Source organism: Conger conger, chromosome 13, assembly GCF_963514075.1.
Source record: "Conger conger chromosome 13, fConCon1.1, whole genome shotgun sequence".
NCBI classification, from domain to species: domain Eukaryota; kingdom Metazoa; phylum Chordata; class Actinopteri; order Anguilliformes; family Congridae; genus Conger; species Conger conger.
The window spans coordinates 46,039,066-46,055,534 of NC_083772.1; the positions used below are offsets into that span (position 1 = coordinate 46,039,066).

The 16,469-nt window shown below is 47.3% G+C and overlaps 1 long non-coding RNA gene across 1 annotated transcript in view; it reads right to left on the bottom strand.

Annotated features, from left to right (window-relative positions):
* The window catches only part of LOC133108519 (uncharacterized), a 48,652-nt gene extending 35,623 nt beyond the window's left edge, over positions 1-13,029 (bottom strand). The window contains exon 1 of the long non-coding RNA XR_009704663.1: positions 13,009-13,029. This is a non-coding gene — a long non-coding RNA (uncharacterized LOC133108519). The remainder of the gene's footprint in view (positions 1-13,008) is intronic.
* Positions 13,030-16,469: the final 3,440 nt, after the last annotated feature.

Consider the following 16,469-nt stretch of genomic DNA (forward strand, 5'->3'; position numbering starts at 1 on the left):
TGTTGTTTGTTTTGGTGACCATCTATTTATGTCTGTTTACCTTGACCTCCCTGCTGTAAAGTCCAGCTATTCAAGATTGAAAATTGAGCTGGTGAAGCTGGTCATAAGCTGATCTAGCTGGGTATGAGCTGGTCAACCAGCTAGTGCTGGTATCTTGTCTGATTATTATTTATTAACCTTTATTTATACAGGGTAAGTTGACTGAGCACACATGCTCTTTTAAAGCTAAGTTTCAAAACATAGCTTGAGCTGATCAAACCATGTCAAGCTGGGAGTTGGTCTGAACTGGTCAACCAGCTAAACCATGTTGAGCTGGGAGCTGGTCTGAACTGGTCAACCAGCTGCTTCAAAACCTAGCTGGAGCATTTTTTCAGCAGGGCTACGTTCCCAATAGGCTGACTTGTATCACCCTGCAGTGCGCACAGTAAATAAAGCTCTCCTCCCTGATCGTTACCACCCCCCACCTAACCACTCCCAAAAACAATTTCTGAGATATTCTAAGGATATCTTTGAAGGCAATTTAAAATGCGTCAGGATTTAGGCCTATGTTTCTTTATGCTAAAGCTACAACCTCTTAGAATAGTCTGAAAGTTCTTGAATTTGTTTTGCTCACAACAGTGCTGAAATCAAAACTGATACGTGCTCATTACATTTGTTAAAAATGCCCAACTGATAATGTAATGCGCACCCTGTCAATGAATTCTAGAAGCGCCCCTGAATCAATCCAATATTTGACTTAATATAGAGCTCTAAACAAAGGAACCAGTCACAGAACGCTTCACAGTGTGTGCTGCAAACAAACAATAACATACCTGTACCGCAGGTTACACTGAATTCCGTACAAATTCATACCCTTGGGCCTACCGGAATCAAGACATGTCTGCGGGGTTAAGTCAGGATCAGTTCCATCACGTGTAATGACAGAGTATGCAATTATCAGAGAGCTTACAAGAGCTTGACAACTTTTACAATGGGTTGAAAAAGGGGCCCAAGACCAGACTGTTACTGCAGTTGTTGCTGAACCTTTTTCGGGCAGCGAGCGAAGCGTCTATATCCGTATGAGGGGTCAAGTATCCCCCTCTCAATGGTGACTCGGCCATTTTTATTTTTATTCTTGTATACACGTTATGTTCTGTATAAGCCCAATATACCTTACACCCCCTGAAATATCCGTTGCATCTCCTTCATGTGGTTTCACTTACCCCCTGGGGCGGGGGAGCACCTCGAGCACCACCAGCAGTGACTGGCCCAACAGTGTCTACATTAAGCACGATTAGCTATGTTGATAGACAACTATCCTCACATAATATGTCACCTTAACCTTTAAGGAGAAGCATTGCCTTTGTCTTTACAAGACAGAACAAGCACATTAAAATCACCCTGTTAACATTACTAACTTAATTCATCCCATTATATTGGAGAATTCCCCTCAGCACTTGAGTATCAAGCAGCTTTATTTGGAAATTAATTGCAAACATCTTTATATTCAGTATTAATCTCTGTTTTCCCTTTGCTACGCTACAAAATGTACAGTGCCTTCCATAATGTCAGGGACAAAGACCCATCATTTATTAATTTGCCTCTGTACATATACAACTAATGATCACTCTTATTTACATAACATTGCTGTGTCCTAAACATTATGGTGCCCTGAAATGGGAGGACTATGTATAAAAACTGTTGTAATTTTTACATGGTGAAACCAAAAGGTATAAAAATGGCCTTTATTAAAATCTGACAATGTGATTCCTTTTATTACAAATCTCAAATTGTGGAGTAGAAAGGCGAATAAATAAATTATGGGTCTTTGTCCCAAACATTATGGAGGGCACTGTATACAGTGTAATATACAGCGTAGTATATTTTAAAACTGAGACCCCGTTGAGTTCCCTATATCAGAACAGCCTGCGAGGTAATGTATCTGTCGTAGATCAATGTGTGCCATATGAACAATGTCTGTAGCTGGTGTCTGACTCTCTATGTTACAAGATTGTGTCTTTTTTTATTAAAATTAATTATTTTCTTCCATTTTCCACCGGGAGTGTGACAGTTATAAGTTTGTTTACCTTTCCAGGTTCCAGTGTGGCCTCCCGGGTTAGCGAGCAGCCCCTCAGACAATCCAGAACGGCGCGGCGATATCGGCAATGGCTGACACATTACAGGAACACGCTCTGTAGGAATGTGTGCCCGGATTCGACAGCCGGGATGTTTGCTGATGTTCCCTCAACCGATGACGGAAAAAAGGAAAAACGGAAAGGAAAACAAACCAAGCGGCGGTACAGCTGAGCAGCTCTTGAACATTCAGTAAACCCCCCTTCTCCTGAGGCTGGCTCAGAGATATTCAGGAGATGGGCTGTGGGGCGGGGGGGGGGGGGGGACCTGCAGCTAAAACTTTGATTACAGCTCTGGCCCCCGCCAAGGTTATTAAAGCGTATGGGCCGGCAGCGAGCGGGAACATTAGGAACATGTGTCCCGCTCGGCTGAGCGCCCGCCTGTCCAACATGTGGCCGGTCTCCGCCACTGCTATTTTCTCCCCCGCCAAACGAAGCCCTGGAGGGAAGCCCAGGCCTCTCTCTCTCCCTTCTCCCTCCTTTTTTCTTTTTTTACCCACAAGGCCTTGTTACACGCTCGGAGGAGTCAGTCGGTTCATAGCAATTACTCACCAGCTGACAGGGCTCACGACCCACGAGCAGTGCAGCGTTTAACTGACTGGAAATCAAGACTCAAGGCTGAATTCTATTCCAGTTACAAAAGCTTTCCTGACATGTAGAATCGCCCCACCCCACCCCACAAAACCCCTCCACCCGCTCTCACCCCCCTCCCCCTGTCAGTTAGACTGAGCTGTTTTAAAAAGCAAATCTGCAACAACAAAAAAAAAAAAAACCTGCGGCTTAGTTCCTTCCCCACCAACGATAATAATAAAAAATGTATATGTAAGTCAGGATGGTTGGTAATGCGCTCCACAGGAAACACATTGTACTTCCTATTCTTTCGACAGCAAAAGGTGTCGGCTCTTATCTTCTCCTTTTTTCTTAGAAATTAAGCATAAAACAAGTTCATGACAAGCGCTGGAAATCAAACTAACATAAATACGTTATACGTTTCATTATACGTTATTAACAATAATATTAGAAATAACAATTCTGTGTTGCTTTTTGATGATTAACAATGAAAGTAAATGGCAGCATTATGGTCAGGATTTTTCAGATTATATTGTTTTCTTTCATATGTATAAAGCATATACTTCCTTCGAGACTAGTTTTCTAGCGCAGAGCACTCAGAACATTCACATTTTCAATCACTGCAAATGCAATCAGAAGTTGTGCCATTGTATGGAGGCAGTTGAGCAGGTGAGAACCTTATTTCAATAGGAATACCAATACCGTTGGTCTTTAATCAGTGGCCAGGCTAGGTCTGACATTGACACAGTTTTCATTTTGTCTGTAACAAATTATTTTTATGTTATAAACTACCATCTGCCATGAAGAATGTAAAATGAGTTGCTCTCATCTTTCTCCGATATTTACAAGAAGAACAACAACAATATGATACCTTTTGAAATATATTTGGTGAGGTAATTGAGTTATATGCACCTTTCTGGAAAGGACAGGATCTGTTACATTTCTGGTTCAAACGCCAAGCTCCAGTGAGACTGAGGGCAGGCCAGTACACACCTGGAGAGGCAGCAGGACGAGTTCAGCCAGGGAAATGAGTCCCTGAGAGGGAACGTCTGTCTGAGAGGGAACGTCTGTGCCACTGCAAACCAGACGGGGTAAGACAACGACACAGACAGCCCGGCACATCTCCAGTCTGAGGAAACAGAGGGACAAACTAATTCTGTAATAATAATGTGTGTGTGTGTGTGTGTGAGTGTGTGTGTGAGTGTGCGTGTGTGAGTGTGTGTGTGAGTGTGTGTGTGTGTGTGGGGGGGGGTCGAGCTGTCTGAGAATTTCTGAAGAATACTCCTCAAACCCATTCATGTTCACATTGCACAAATACTGGACTTGTTATCAATCAAATGTATTGTTGAATTTGCACATGTTGGTCTTTGTCTATCAGTGACGCCATCACTAATTTCTACTGATGACAGTACAGCAATGTTTTGTCAGTCCCAGTGGGGCTACCATATGCTGTCAATCATAAACTCATATCCACCAATGAAAAGACCTGACTCTCCATAGCAACCACTATGACTGGCTTCAATTGGTTGAAGTTAAAAGTTATTGATATCATATGAACAGTAACACATGATATAGTAAACACTACTCAAGCTACTCATGTAATGTTTATAAACTCAGGTATGAACAGAGACGTCAGCTTTCTCTGAAAGAGTCTTATCAAGCTTTTTAGTGCGTTCCTTGCTGGAGGAAAAGCTTGTCAAAGATTATTTTTACATGGCTTGCTAATCTTCATCTCAAGCCTCTCCAGCTTGTTATCGTAGCTCAGGGGAATGATGAATAATCTCAGATGAAGTCATTTTCCCTTCTTTTTCAGGGCTTCACACCGGGAGGGAAGTTGTCTTTGACCCACGCCAAAAATTGGCCTCACTGTGACTTTAACATCACCTGAAACAATCGCAGCACACTGGGGATGAGGGCCGACAGGCCAACAACGCTAACAACACCCATCTCAAGCAAACTCAAACAGGCAAGCACAACTGTGCAGCCCAGAGTCTAGTGGCTAAGGTACATGACCCCAGTGTAGCCATGATAAGATCCACACAGCTGTTGGGCCCTTGAACAAGGCCCTTAACCCCACATTGCTCCAAGGGGGATTGTCCCCTGTTCAGTTTAATCAACAGTAAGTTTCTTCAGATAAATAAAAATATAGAATTATATTATTATTATTATTATTATTATTATTATTATTATTATTAATTATAAGGAAAAATAAAAGAGGATGTGTTCTTGGAAGCCAAACACACCCCATGGCGAGCTTGCTGCGGGAGGGCTCTACGTCAGTCAACACTGTTCTGCACTGAATGGAAACATTCTTTGCCTCATCTGACAAAAGACCTCTTTGGCAAGGCCAGGATATGGAGCAGCTTTTTAAGGAATACATAATTGGTGCCATTCCATGGGGACGGGACAATATTTTCAACCTCAAAAAAAGAAAAGCACTCAATTTCACTGAGTGGTATGAATTCTGACTTACACTGCCCAGGGTACTGTACCAATGCAATTATATTAACAGTTACATGCATATATGCTGAGCATTATTAGCCAAGGCTAACGGTTGGGTATTATTGTTGTACATTATGACCAAAGTGAATAAAACAAATTAAAATGTAACACAATGCAAATAATTGACATGTTACAGGCAGTAATATGTAGGTGTTTGTACAATGTGTATCCTCACTAGGCTGCTTCCTCCTCTTCTCTCCAACTCGTAAAAAAAACAATTACACCTCAACTGCTTGTACATTGTTGCACACGTTGACTGCGTAATGCTGTGCTGAAGCAACCATTAGTGCAGTTACCAATGAGAGATGCGAGCCCATACCCCATTGAACAGTGTCCTCTGCTGGATGAATTGACACTGATGCACCGATATATCAGCCAATGATCGGTATTGGCTGATAAAACTAACAATATGCTCAATCGGCTGCCATGACTCCACAATAAAAGAGAATCTGGAAAAAGATGAGATTCAAGGGAGAGTAGCTAGGCAGAAACCGCTGCTAACCAAGAGAAACATTTTCAAACATTTGGAAAAAGCACCCGGATGATCTCCAAGCCTTTTGGGATTATTTCCAGCTCTGTTACAGAAGGCATCATCCCCAAGGGCTATTGTCTGTTTTCGTAATGCACACCAAAAAATGTGACTTGTTTGCATTTTGCTCTGTTGTGTATGCCTGTTCTGTACCCGTGCATTGACTCTGAGCCTGTTCTGCACCCGTGCATTGACTCTGAGCCTGTTCTGTACCCGTGCATTGACTCTGAGCCTGTTCTGTACCCGTGCATTGACTCTGAGCCTGTTCTGCACCCGTGCATTGACTCTGAGCCTGTTCTGTACCCGTGCATTGACTCTGAGCCTGTTCTGTACCCGTGCATTGACTCTGAGACGCTGTTCGCACTGATGAAGCAAGGGCATAGCTGTAGGAGGGGGGTTAGCAGACAGAGTGCAATATGGGCCTTGCCTACTACACCACCCTAAATACTAGCAGACATTTCCTGGGCAGCGGGCCAACATGGTGACTCTTTGACCCCGGCTGCCAATCAACAAAACAGCCCCCGGATCTAGACCACTGGCTTTTTAAACAGAACTCATTGGCTACAGCTGCTGTCTCAGGGGGGCGGGGTCACAGTGGTGGGTGGGGCATCTCTCATGTAGATTAGCATGTATCTAAAAGAATGAGGTCATATTGATGTCTGATGGAATGCCTCAATAAAATGAACAAAATCCAACTGGCAAAATAAAACAACCAGGCAAAGGACGGCAGCTGTTTCTTGCAGCTGAAGGTGGTCGACTGGATCCTGTCCTTGAACCAAGATCGGTGAATCAACACCATCAGATCACTACCCTGGCTGACTAGCGTGCACCAAGCTACTCTCCCCCAACTGTAACTGCTCCCAAGGCTGTCCGCGCTGATCCGGAACCCCGTCTGCGCTACGCTGGAGAACCTGACTCATGCAGATCCTCCCTGTCATAATGCTCCCTCGTTTTCTAACTGCAGCCATCATCCTTACTGACGGAGAGGTCCCAGGTCACCTACGTCATCACCCCCGCTGGCTGGGAGAGCACGAGAGTGGGGGACGGCATCCTGGGAGCCAGGCGCCCCCAAGTGCAACAGTTTTACCCTGTTCTCGCTCTGGTGCTGAATTCTTCTTTGTGGAGAAGAAGGCAAGTCGCTCCATCCCTGTATTGACTACCGAGGGGCACTCACCTCCCCAACTTGACAAAGAGCCAGTCACCATCCGGCCTCCCGGTACCCTAGTCACCGCCAGCACAGTGGAGGAAGCCCTGAGGCACTGTCCAGCCCTGACAACACGCCTGCTGATCATCTGTTTGTGCTGGAGGCTCTCCAGCCTCAGGTCCTGGAGTGGGCTCACTCTTCCCCTCTCCCCCTCTCACTCTCACTCTCCCCCTCTCCCCCTCTCACTCTCACTCTCCCCCTCTCCCCCTCTCACTCTCCCCCTCTCCCCCTCTCACTCTCACTCTCCCCCTCTCACTCTTCCCTGCTCACTCTCACTCTCCCCTCTCACTCTCACTCTCCCCCTCTCACTCTCACTCTCACTCTCCCCTCTCACTCTTTCTCTCCCCCTCTCACTCTCACTCTCCCCCTCTCAGTCTCACTCTCCCCCTCTCACTCTCCCTGCTCACTCTCACTCTCACTCTCACTCTCCCCCTCTCCCCTCTCTCTCACTCTTCCTCTCTCACTCTCACTCTCACTCTTCCCCTCTCACTCTCACTCTCACTCTCACTCTCCCCCTCTCCCCTCTCTCTCACTCTTCCTCTCTCACTCTCACTCTCACTCTTCCCCTCTCACTCTCACTCTCACTCTCACTCTCACTCTCCCCCTCTCCCTCTCCCCCTCTCCCTCTCACTCTCTCTCTCACTCTTCCCCTCTGGCCTGTCACCCTGGGGCTAGCTGCTCACTGGCCCTCCTGGGCCGTCATGTCGGGTGACCATCAGCAGAGCGAGATGCAGCTGGGTTTGTCACTGCCTGCCCCGAGTGTGCTCGAGGGAAGGCCTGCAACGAGCCCCTCAGGGCCCCCCTCCCGCCACGATCCGTTCCTCACCGACCCACCACCCCTGTGGTCTCATGTTGCCCTCCACTTTGCTACTGGCTCGAAGGGAAGGTCCTCGCCATTGTGATCCGTTTTCCAAGTTTCTACACTTTGTGGCACTGCCAAAGCTACCCTGCTCCAAGGAGACAGCAGAGCTCCTGTTTCCACCTTCATGCCCTGCTCCTGGAGGTCACCACAGGCCGCCACCGTTGTCCCACTCCCCGCTGCTCTCTTCGTCAAAAGACATGGCTTTCATCCCCTCCGCTCTGTCTGTGCTAAACTTGCCCTCAGATTCATCGGCCCCTTTACCATCACCCGTGTCCCGGCCCCATCTGCCATCAGACTTTGCCTCCCACTTCCCTTATGCTACATCCATCCCCAATGCTACATCCATCCCCTTTACTACATCCATCCCCTATGCTACATCCATCCCCTATGCTACATCCATCTCCTATGCTACATCCATCCCCTATGCTACATCCATCCCCTATGCTACATCCATCTCCTATGCTACATCCATCCCCTATGCTACATCCATCTCCTATGCTACATCCATCCCCTATGCTACATCCATCCCCTATGCTACATCCATCCCCTACGCTACATCCATCCCCTATGCTACATCCATCCCCTACGCTACATCCATCCCCTATGCTACATCCATCCCCTACGCTACATCCATGTCTGCCTTGTGACTGAAGTTAATGACTGGGGTTCAAAATTTTCACGATACTAGGGCATCAATCCAAACAATAATGGAGAAAACAATGAAACAAATATTCTGTTTTCAAGACATTTAAAAAACAAAAACAAAACAAACAATCTTTTTTTTGCTTGTGGTGAATGTGGAATGTGGAAACGGACACAGTTCTGTTGAGTAATTTGCGTCTCTGTTGGCAGTGCTCTGTGTGACAGCGTCATTACCGGCGTGTGAATCTTATTGACAGTCTCGCAGTCTCCCACCTCTCCCACACTCATCTAGCCGGTGAGCGGAGCGATGCCAGAAAGCTTCCGGAACATTCTGAGCCTCCTCTGCAGCCTCAGCCATTCCATGTGGAGCTGCGCCCCCCGTTTCCCCCCCCACACATAATCTACATTCTTACTGTGTCCCCCTTTCCCCCACACATAATCTACACTGTTACTGTGTCCCCCTTTCCCCCACACATAATCTACACTGTTACTGTGTCTCCCTTTCCCCCACACATAATCTACACTGTTACTGTATCCCCCTTTCCCCCACACATAATCTACAGTGTTACTGTGTCCCCCTTTTCCCCCACACATAATCTACAGTGTTACTGTGTCCCCCTTTCCCCCACACATAATCTACACTGTTACTGTGTCCCCCTTTCCCCCACACATAATCTACAGTGTTACTGTGTCCCCCTTTTCCCCCACACATAATCTACAGTGTTACTGTGTCCCCCTTTCCCTCACACATAATCTACACTGTCACTGTGTCCCCCTTTTCCCCACACATAATCTACACTGTTACTGTGTCCCCCTTTTCCCCCACACATAATCTACAGTGTTACTGTGTCCCCCTTTCCCCCACACATAATCTACACTGTTACTGTGTCCCCCTTTCCCCCACACATAATCTACAGTGTTACTGTGTCCCCCTTTTCCCCCACACATAATCTACAGTGTTACTGTGTCCCCCTTTCCCTCACACATAATCTACACTGTCACTGTGTCCCCCTTTTCCCCACACATAATCTACAGTGTTACTGTGTCCCCCTTTTCCCCCACACATAATCTACAGTGTTACTGTGTCCCCCTTTCCCTCACACATAATCTACACTGTCACTGTGTCCCCCTTTTCCCCACACATAATCTACAGTGTTACTGTGTCCCCCTTTCCCCCACACATAATCTACACTGTTACTGTGTCCCCCTTTCCCTCACACATAATCTACAGTGTTACTGTGTCTCCCTTTCCCCCACACATAATCTACAATGTTACTGTGTCCCCCTTTTCCCCACACATAATCTACAGTGTTACTGTGTCTCCCTTTCCCCCACACACATAATCTACACTGTTACTGTATCCCCCTTTCCCCCACACATAATCTACAGTGTTACTGTGTCCCCCTTTCCCCCACACATAATCTACAGTGTTACTGTGTCTCCCTTTCCCCCCCCACACATAATCTACACTGTTACTGTGTCCCCCTTTCCCCCCCCACACATAATCTACACTGTTACTGTGTCCCCCTTTCCCCCCCCCACACATAATCTACACTGTTACTGTATCCCCCTTTCCCCCACACATAATCTACACTGTTACTGTGTCCCCCTTTCCCCCACACATAATCTACACTGTTACTGTGTCCCCCTTTCCCCCCCCACACATAATCTACACTGTTACTGTGTCCCCCTTTCCCCCCCCCACACATAATCTACAGTGTTACTGTGTCCCCCTTTCCCCCACACATAATCTACACTGTCACTGTGTCCCCCTTTTCCCCACACATAATCTACAGTGTTACTGTGTCCCCCTTTCCCCCCACACATAATCTACACTGTTACTGTGTCCCCCTTTCCCCCCCCACACATAATCTACACTGTTACTGTGTCCCCCTTTCCCCCCCCCACACATAATCTACAGTGTTACTGTGTCCCCCTTTCCCCCACACATAATCTACACTGTTACTGTGTCCCCCTTTCCCCCACACATAATCTACACTGTTACTGTGTCCCCCTTTCCCCCACACATAATCTACAGTGTTACTGTGTCCCCCTTTCCCCCACACATAATCTACAGTGTTACTGTGTCCCCCTTTTCCCCCCACATAATCTACACTGTTACTGTGTCCTTTGCTGGAAGTAATAAAGAGCAGGGTGAAAACCACTATTCATGAGCATTACATTAACATTTGCAAACTTCCAACAGTCTGGTATGTTCCTGGAGTGGACATCATGCAGTAACAGTGCAAGTCTGACCAGAACAAGTTTCACTTATCCATACACAGAAGCAGTAATCACAGACCCCTGTGATAACAAGGAGGGCCCTAAATTAATCATATAGTCAGAAAACTAGAGCCCATGACCTACATCAGCGCTACTGAACTCCACGTCCTGCGGGCCACAGTGTCTGCAGGTATTTGCTCCGAACGTGTGCTCCACCGCCTGATTTCACTCATTATTCCACCTGCTTGGTTCAGATAATCAGCTAATCATTGAAATCAGGTGCAGGAGCACATGCCTGAGTAGGGCTGACCTACATAATGAGCAAATACATTTTCTGTGACACAGACACACCTCTTCTCAAAATGTAGTTGTGTTCAACATATGTTCGGATACACAATAAAACATGTTTGTTCACGTCATGCACACTGGCTAGTGCGCCGCATGTCACAAGAAGAGCTTATATTATGAAGAGCTTATATTATGAAGAGCTTATATTACGAAGAGCTTATATTACGAAGAGCTCAGTGATGCTGCAGTGACAAAGTGCCTGTTGACAGAACTTCATTCAAAAACAGTTTGCATTCATAGTTCAGAGACAGTGCACTTGGTTACTATAGCAGCCACCTTCTCCTCACACCCATCCCTTTTGCTAATTAGCTAAGTAAACAAACCAGCTCATTCATTAAAACAAGTAGCCTCGTAGTACGCTAGTATTGTCGCCATGGAAACCTTTTTGTCATCGTTTCAGTCCAATGACCAGTGACGGCTGTGCGACACTTCTGAGACCTTCCAGAACCTGCAGGCACAGGACACCCTTCACCAACACTCAAAAGAGCCGGCTCGACGTCAAAACTGTCACATTTCCCAACATTCCATCAATAATAAGAGTACGACCCCAATGGCAACAAACCCAAACGGATTTCATAAAGCATTATTTACATTTATCAGGTGAAAACAACATCCATGTTCTGCATTGGCCATCTCAGTCTCCAGACTTAAGGCCCATGAAAAACCTGTGGTCTGAACTGAAGAGGGGGGTTCATAAGCGCAAACCAAGATATCAATGATCCTGAAAAGTTCTGCATGGAGGAATGGTCAAAAATCCGTCCAAAAGAGTTCTCTAACCTTATCACAAATTATAGGAAAAGACTCATGGCTGTCATCTTTGCCAGGGGTGGTTGCACAAAGTATTAAACCTGGGGTGCCAACAATTGTGAAACATGTTTTGTTGATTCCATTGAATCATTAATAACGCACACTACTTTACACATGTTGGGAAAATAAATCACTAACGGGTATTATGCTTTATTTTACAGTATTCTTTGTGCATATTTATCAAGGGAGCAAATAATTATTCGCCTGACTGTACATCTATCCATTATTTTACCAGTTTATCCCTGGTCATGGAGCCTATCCCAGCATGCAAGGCAAGAATACAATCCAGACAGGCCCAAATCTACCACAGGACAAACACCATTCATTCACTCACACACACATACCTCGGGACCATTTAGACTGTCGAATTAACCTAACCTGCATGTCTTGGACTGTGGGAGGAAACCGCTGTACCCGTAGTAAACCCACAGTGGCATGGGGAGAACATGCGAACTCCACTCAGATTCAAACCCAGAGACTGCCTGCTGTGAGGCGACAGTGCCGCCCACTGCACACCGTGCCGCCCCTGTGATCTACCTGAGGGTCACTGAAGGAGTGTTTGTATAGGACTTCTTTCCTTCTTGAGTTAGATATCAAGAATCCTGGAATTTCACGGGTATACACCATACCAAAGTTTGGGCCTTGTGATGTCACCGCACTGCATATCACTCCGATTGCTTTTGGACAGCGGAGACCAGACCCTGTATGCCATACGAGGTGCTGCAATGCGTTACAGCACTGGGACCGTTCACACAGTCCTTGCTTCAATGTGCTTAATTTCTGTGAGTGCTCCAGCCCTTGTTCTTCAACACAACAGCTGCAAACACTATAACTGCCTCAGGACAAATTCACCACCTCTTCGCTATGCATTAAAAAAAACATCATCACCACTGTGGGCAAAGGCCTTGGACTGACACCTCCTCCTGAAAGGTGCTCTCTACAGTACTGGGGAATCGGATATTTCCTATTCACCAGACAGGATAAAGTTACAGGGCAAACGTGCAACGTCAAGCAAACTTCATGGAAACTTAGCATTCTGTCACACACCTGTAACTGAACATAGGTCTGCAAGCCAAGTTGTTCCCACAAGACCCAACACCCAAAATCAAAATGGTTCCTCAAGTAACCTGAACTAACTCAGCCAAAAAGGGTAAAGAGTAGGAAAATAACAAAAATAATTTTCAAAATAATCAGCAGATATAGTACTTACCAATTATCCATGTGTCGTCTTGTTAAGGAGTTGTAGGGTGCAATGTTCAGTTTTGATACTGAAAAAGAAGAGTAGATACAGTATATTCAAATTATCTTAATGAATGCAGTTGTGTCTCAGTAAAACAGCAAATTACATGTTTCATGAAAATAAATGTGATATTTTACAATATTTTTGAGTGATTCACTTTCTCCAGCTGCACGCAGCCGGCACAGAAATGGAAAATAAAGGCTGCAGCTCGAATAATACTAGTGGATAGCACAAAAGACCACAGAAACCTGAAATCATTATAACCCAGTCAATCACATGGCATTAAGCCTATTCATCGAATCACAACATATCAGCTACTGCATTTGGGTGGTTTGAATGTAGAAAATGTGAAATGGATCATAACAATTCTCATCACAAAAATACACATGCACAATGCAATGATGATATTCCGGTCACAATTTATTTGAAGGCTCATACATAAGAGCTATATAACTCCTTCATAAGCACTATATAGCATGTTCATAAGCACTAAATAAGCTTTCATAAGCAATTACCAATAACTGCAAAAAGGCAAATAGGTGTTATGTCAACATTGATGCAGCAAAATAAATTACCATGGCACACCAAGTGAACTGAGGCAAGATCCTCATGTCAGTTATTGACATAAGCACTTGTGAATTGTAGAGTTGTAGTAGAGTTAATGAATGTGCTGTGTAGTGCTTATGAAAGTGTTATGTAGCTCTCATGTAGGAGCCGTCAAATAAAGTGTTACATTACTGACTTCCCCTTGTGGAAATAAAAGCAGCCTGCCAGTCTGTTTGACTATTTGTGTGGATACCTCTTTGATTGGAAAGTCTGACATAATATTTGTAACCAGTCATATCCTCAGACTAAGGCCTCGGTGCCGGAAGGCCCATTGCTTTGCAGCTTGTCCTCAGCGCAGTCTAACCGAAGCAAGCGGCTGCCCTTCTCAGAACATCTTTGACTAATTAGCAGCCCTGCCAAACCTGCAGTCGTTAAATGGAAAAAAACATGGTTTTTCTGCGCCTCGTTAGTGCAGGCTGAGGGGGATCCGGGCCACAGTGCTCGGTTGATTCCGCACGGCCTCTGTCTCTGACACGCAGGGGCGGAGCCTCTGTCTCTGACACGCAGGGGCGGAGCCTCTGTCTCTGACACGCAGGTGGGAGCCTCTGTCTCTCACACGCAGGGGCGGAGCCTCTGTCTCTCACACGCAGGCGGGGGGCGGAGCCTCTGTCTCTGACACGCAGGAGGGGGGCGGAGCCTCTGTCTCTCACACGCAGGCGGAGCCTCTGTCTCTCACACACAGGCGGAGCCTCTGTCTCTCACACGCAGGCGGAGCCTCTGTCTCTCACAGGCAGGCGGGGGGCGGAGCCTCTGTCTCTCACACGCAGGTGGGGGGCGGAGCCTCTGTCTCTGACACGCAGGAGGGGGGCGGAGCCTCTGTCTCTCACACACAGGCGGAGCCTCTGTCTCTCACACGCAGGCGGAGCCTCTGTCTCTCACACGCAGGCGGAGCCTCTGTCTCTCACAGGCAGGCGGAGCCTCTGTCTCTCACAGGCAGGCGGGGGGCGGAGCCTCTGTCTCTCACACACAGGCGGAGCCTCTGTCTCTCACACGCAGGCGGAGCCTCTGTCTCTCACACGCAGGCGGAGCCTCTGTCTCTCACAGGCAGGCGGGGGGCGGAGCCTCTGTCTCTCACACGCAGGTGGGGGGCGGAGCCTCTGTCTCTGACACGCAGGGGCGGAGCCTCTGTCTCTGACACGCAGGGGCGGAGCCTCTGTCTCTCACATGCAGGCAGGGAGCAGAGCCTCTGTCTCTCACACGCAGGAGCAGAGCCTCTGTCTCTCACACGCAGGAGCGGAGCCTCTGTCTCTCACACGCAGGCGGGGGGCGGAGCCTCTGTCTCTCACACGCAGGCGGGGGGCAGAGCCTCTGTCTCTCACACGCAGGAGCGGAGCCTCTGTCTCTCACACGCAGGAGAGGAGTCTCTGTCTCTCACACGCAGGCGGGGGGCAGAGCCTCTGTCTCTCACACGCAGGAGCGGAGCCTCTGTCTCTCACACGCAGGAGAGGAGTCTCTGTCTCTCACACGCAGGCGGGGGGCGGAGCCTCTGTCTCTCACACGCAGGAGCGGAGCCTCTGTCTCTCACACGCAGGAGAGGAGTCTCTGTCTCTCACACGCAGGCGGGGGGCGGAGCCTCTGTCTCTCACACGCAGGAGCGGAGCCTCTGTCTCTCACACGCAGGAGAGGAGTCTCTGTCTCTCACACGCAGGCGGGGGGCGGAGCCTCTGTCTCTCACACGCAGGTGGAGCTCAGACTCTTAGTCCTCTCAGTTGACAGGTGGCCATCACACGACACCGGACCGACACCCTGCAGGAAGGGTGGCTGAGGGGGAGAGGTTTGTGACCAGTTTCCGTAGCAAAATAATCCTCTCTGCGTAACACAGAGTGTTCTGGAGCACCGCGACGTACCACGGCCCTAGCTGATGAGATGACACATCAGTCAGGGATACAGCTTTCCCTAACAGGGACATACATCAAAGACGTTTCAGCTCCAGGCAGTAATGCTTCTGTACAGACTGAACGCTGAATGCGTTACTCACACTTTCAGCATTGTAAAATGGGCAGTTTTTCTTTGAAGTTGCGGGCATATGAGTAACCACTAATCTCCCCCCGCCAGCACTTTTAACTCAAAGAAACTTTCTGTGGTCCCACATTCATATTAACATTAGTCACTTTTTCGCAGAAAAGGAACACTGTAACAGAGGTGTTGTACGGTCTGGGTCAGCAGGTTTTTTTGGCGTATGACAGTAAGTATGCAGCACAGTGGCACAATGGGTAGCATCGTCGCTTTACTGAAAGAAGTTCCTGGGTCCTGGGTTCGGTCCCTGCGTGGAGTTTGCATGTTCCCTCAGGTACTCCAGTTTCCTCCCACAGTCCAAAGGCATGCAGGTTAAGTTAAATGTTCTAAATTGCCCCTCGGGGTACTCCTGCTGTTGCTCTTGACCAAGGCACTGGCCTCAGAACTGCAGTTGTTCCCCGGGCGCTCCTCAGTAATTAGGATGGGTCACACATAGAGGACACACTTTTCTTGCCTTAGAAGGCAGTGACAATCACAAATAAATAAACTATTATTTTATTGAAGTTATTTAAGTAAATGAATTTAAGCTGAATTGCCTCTCCCTCTCTCTCTTGCTTTAACTCCCTGTGATGGAGATTACGAGGCAGAACGAGCAGGAGACAGGACTGTCGTGTTCTTCACACAGAGAGCACAGGAATGGGCCAGCCAGTAAAACTTAGGGAGTAACTGGAAATAGCTTCTATTGTTACATTACATTACATTACATTAACTGCATTTTGGCAGATGCTCTTATCCAGAGCGAAGTACAGTTGATTAGACTAAGCAGGAGACAATCCTCCCCTGGAGCAATGCAGGGTTAAGGGCCTTGC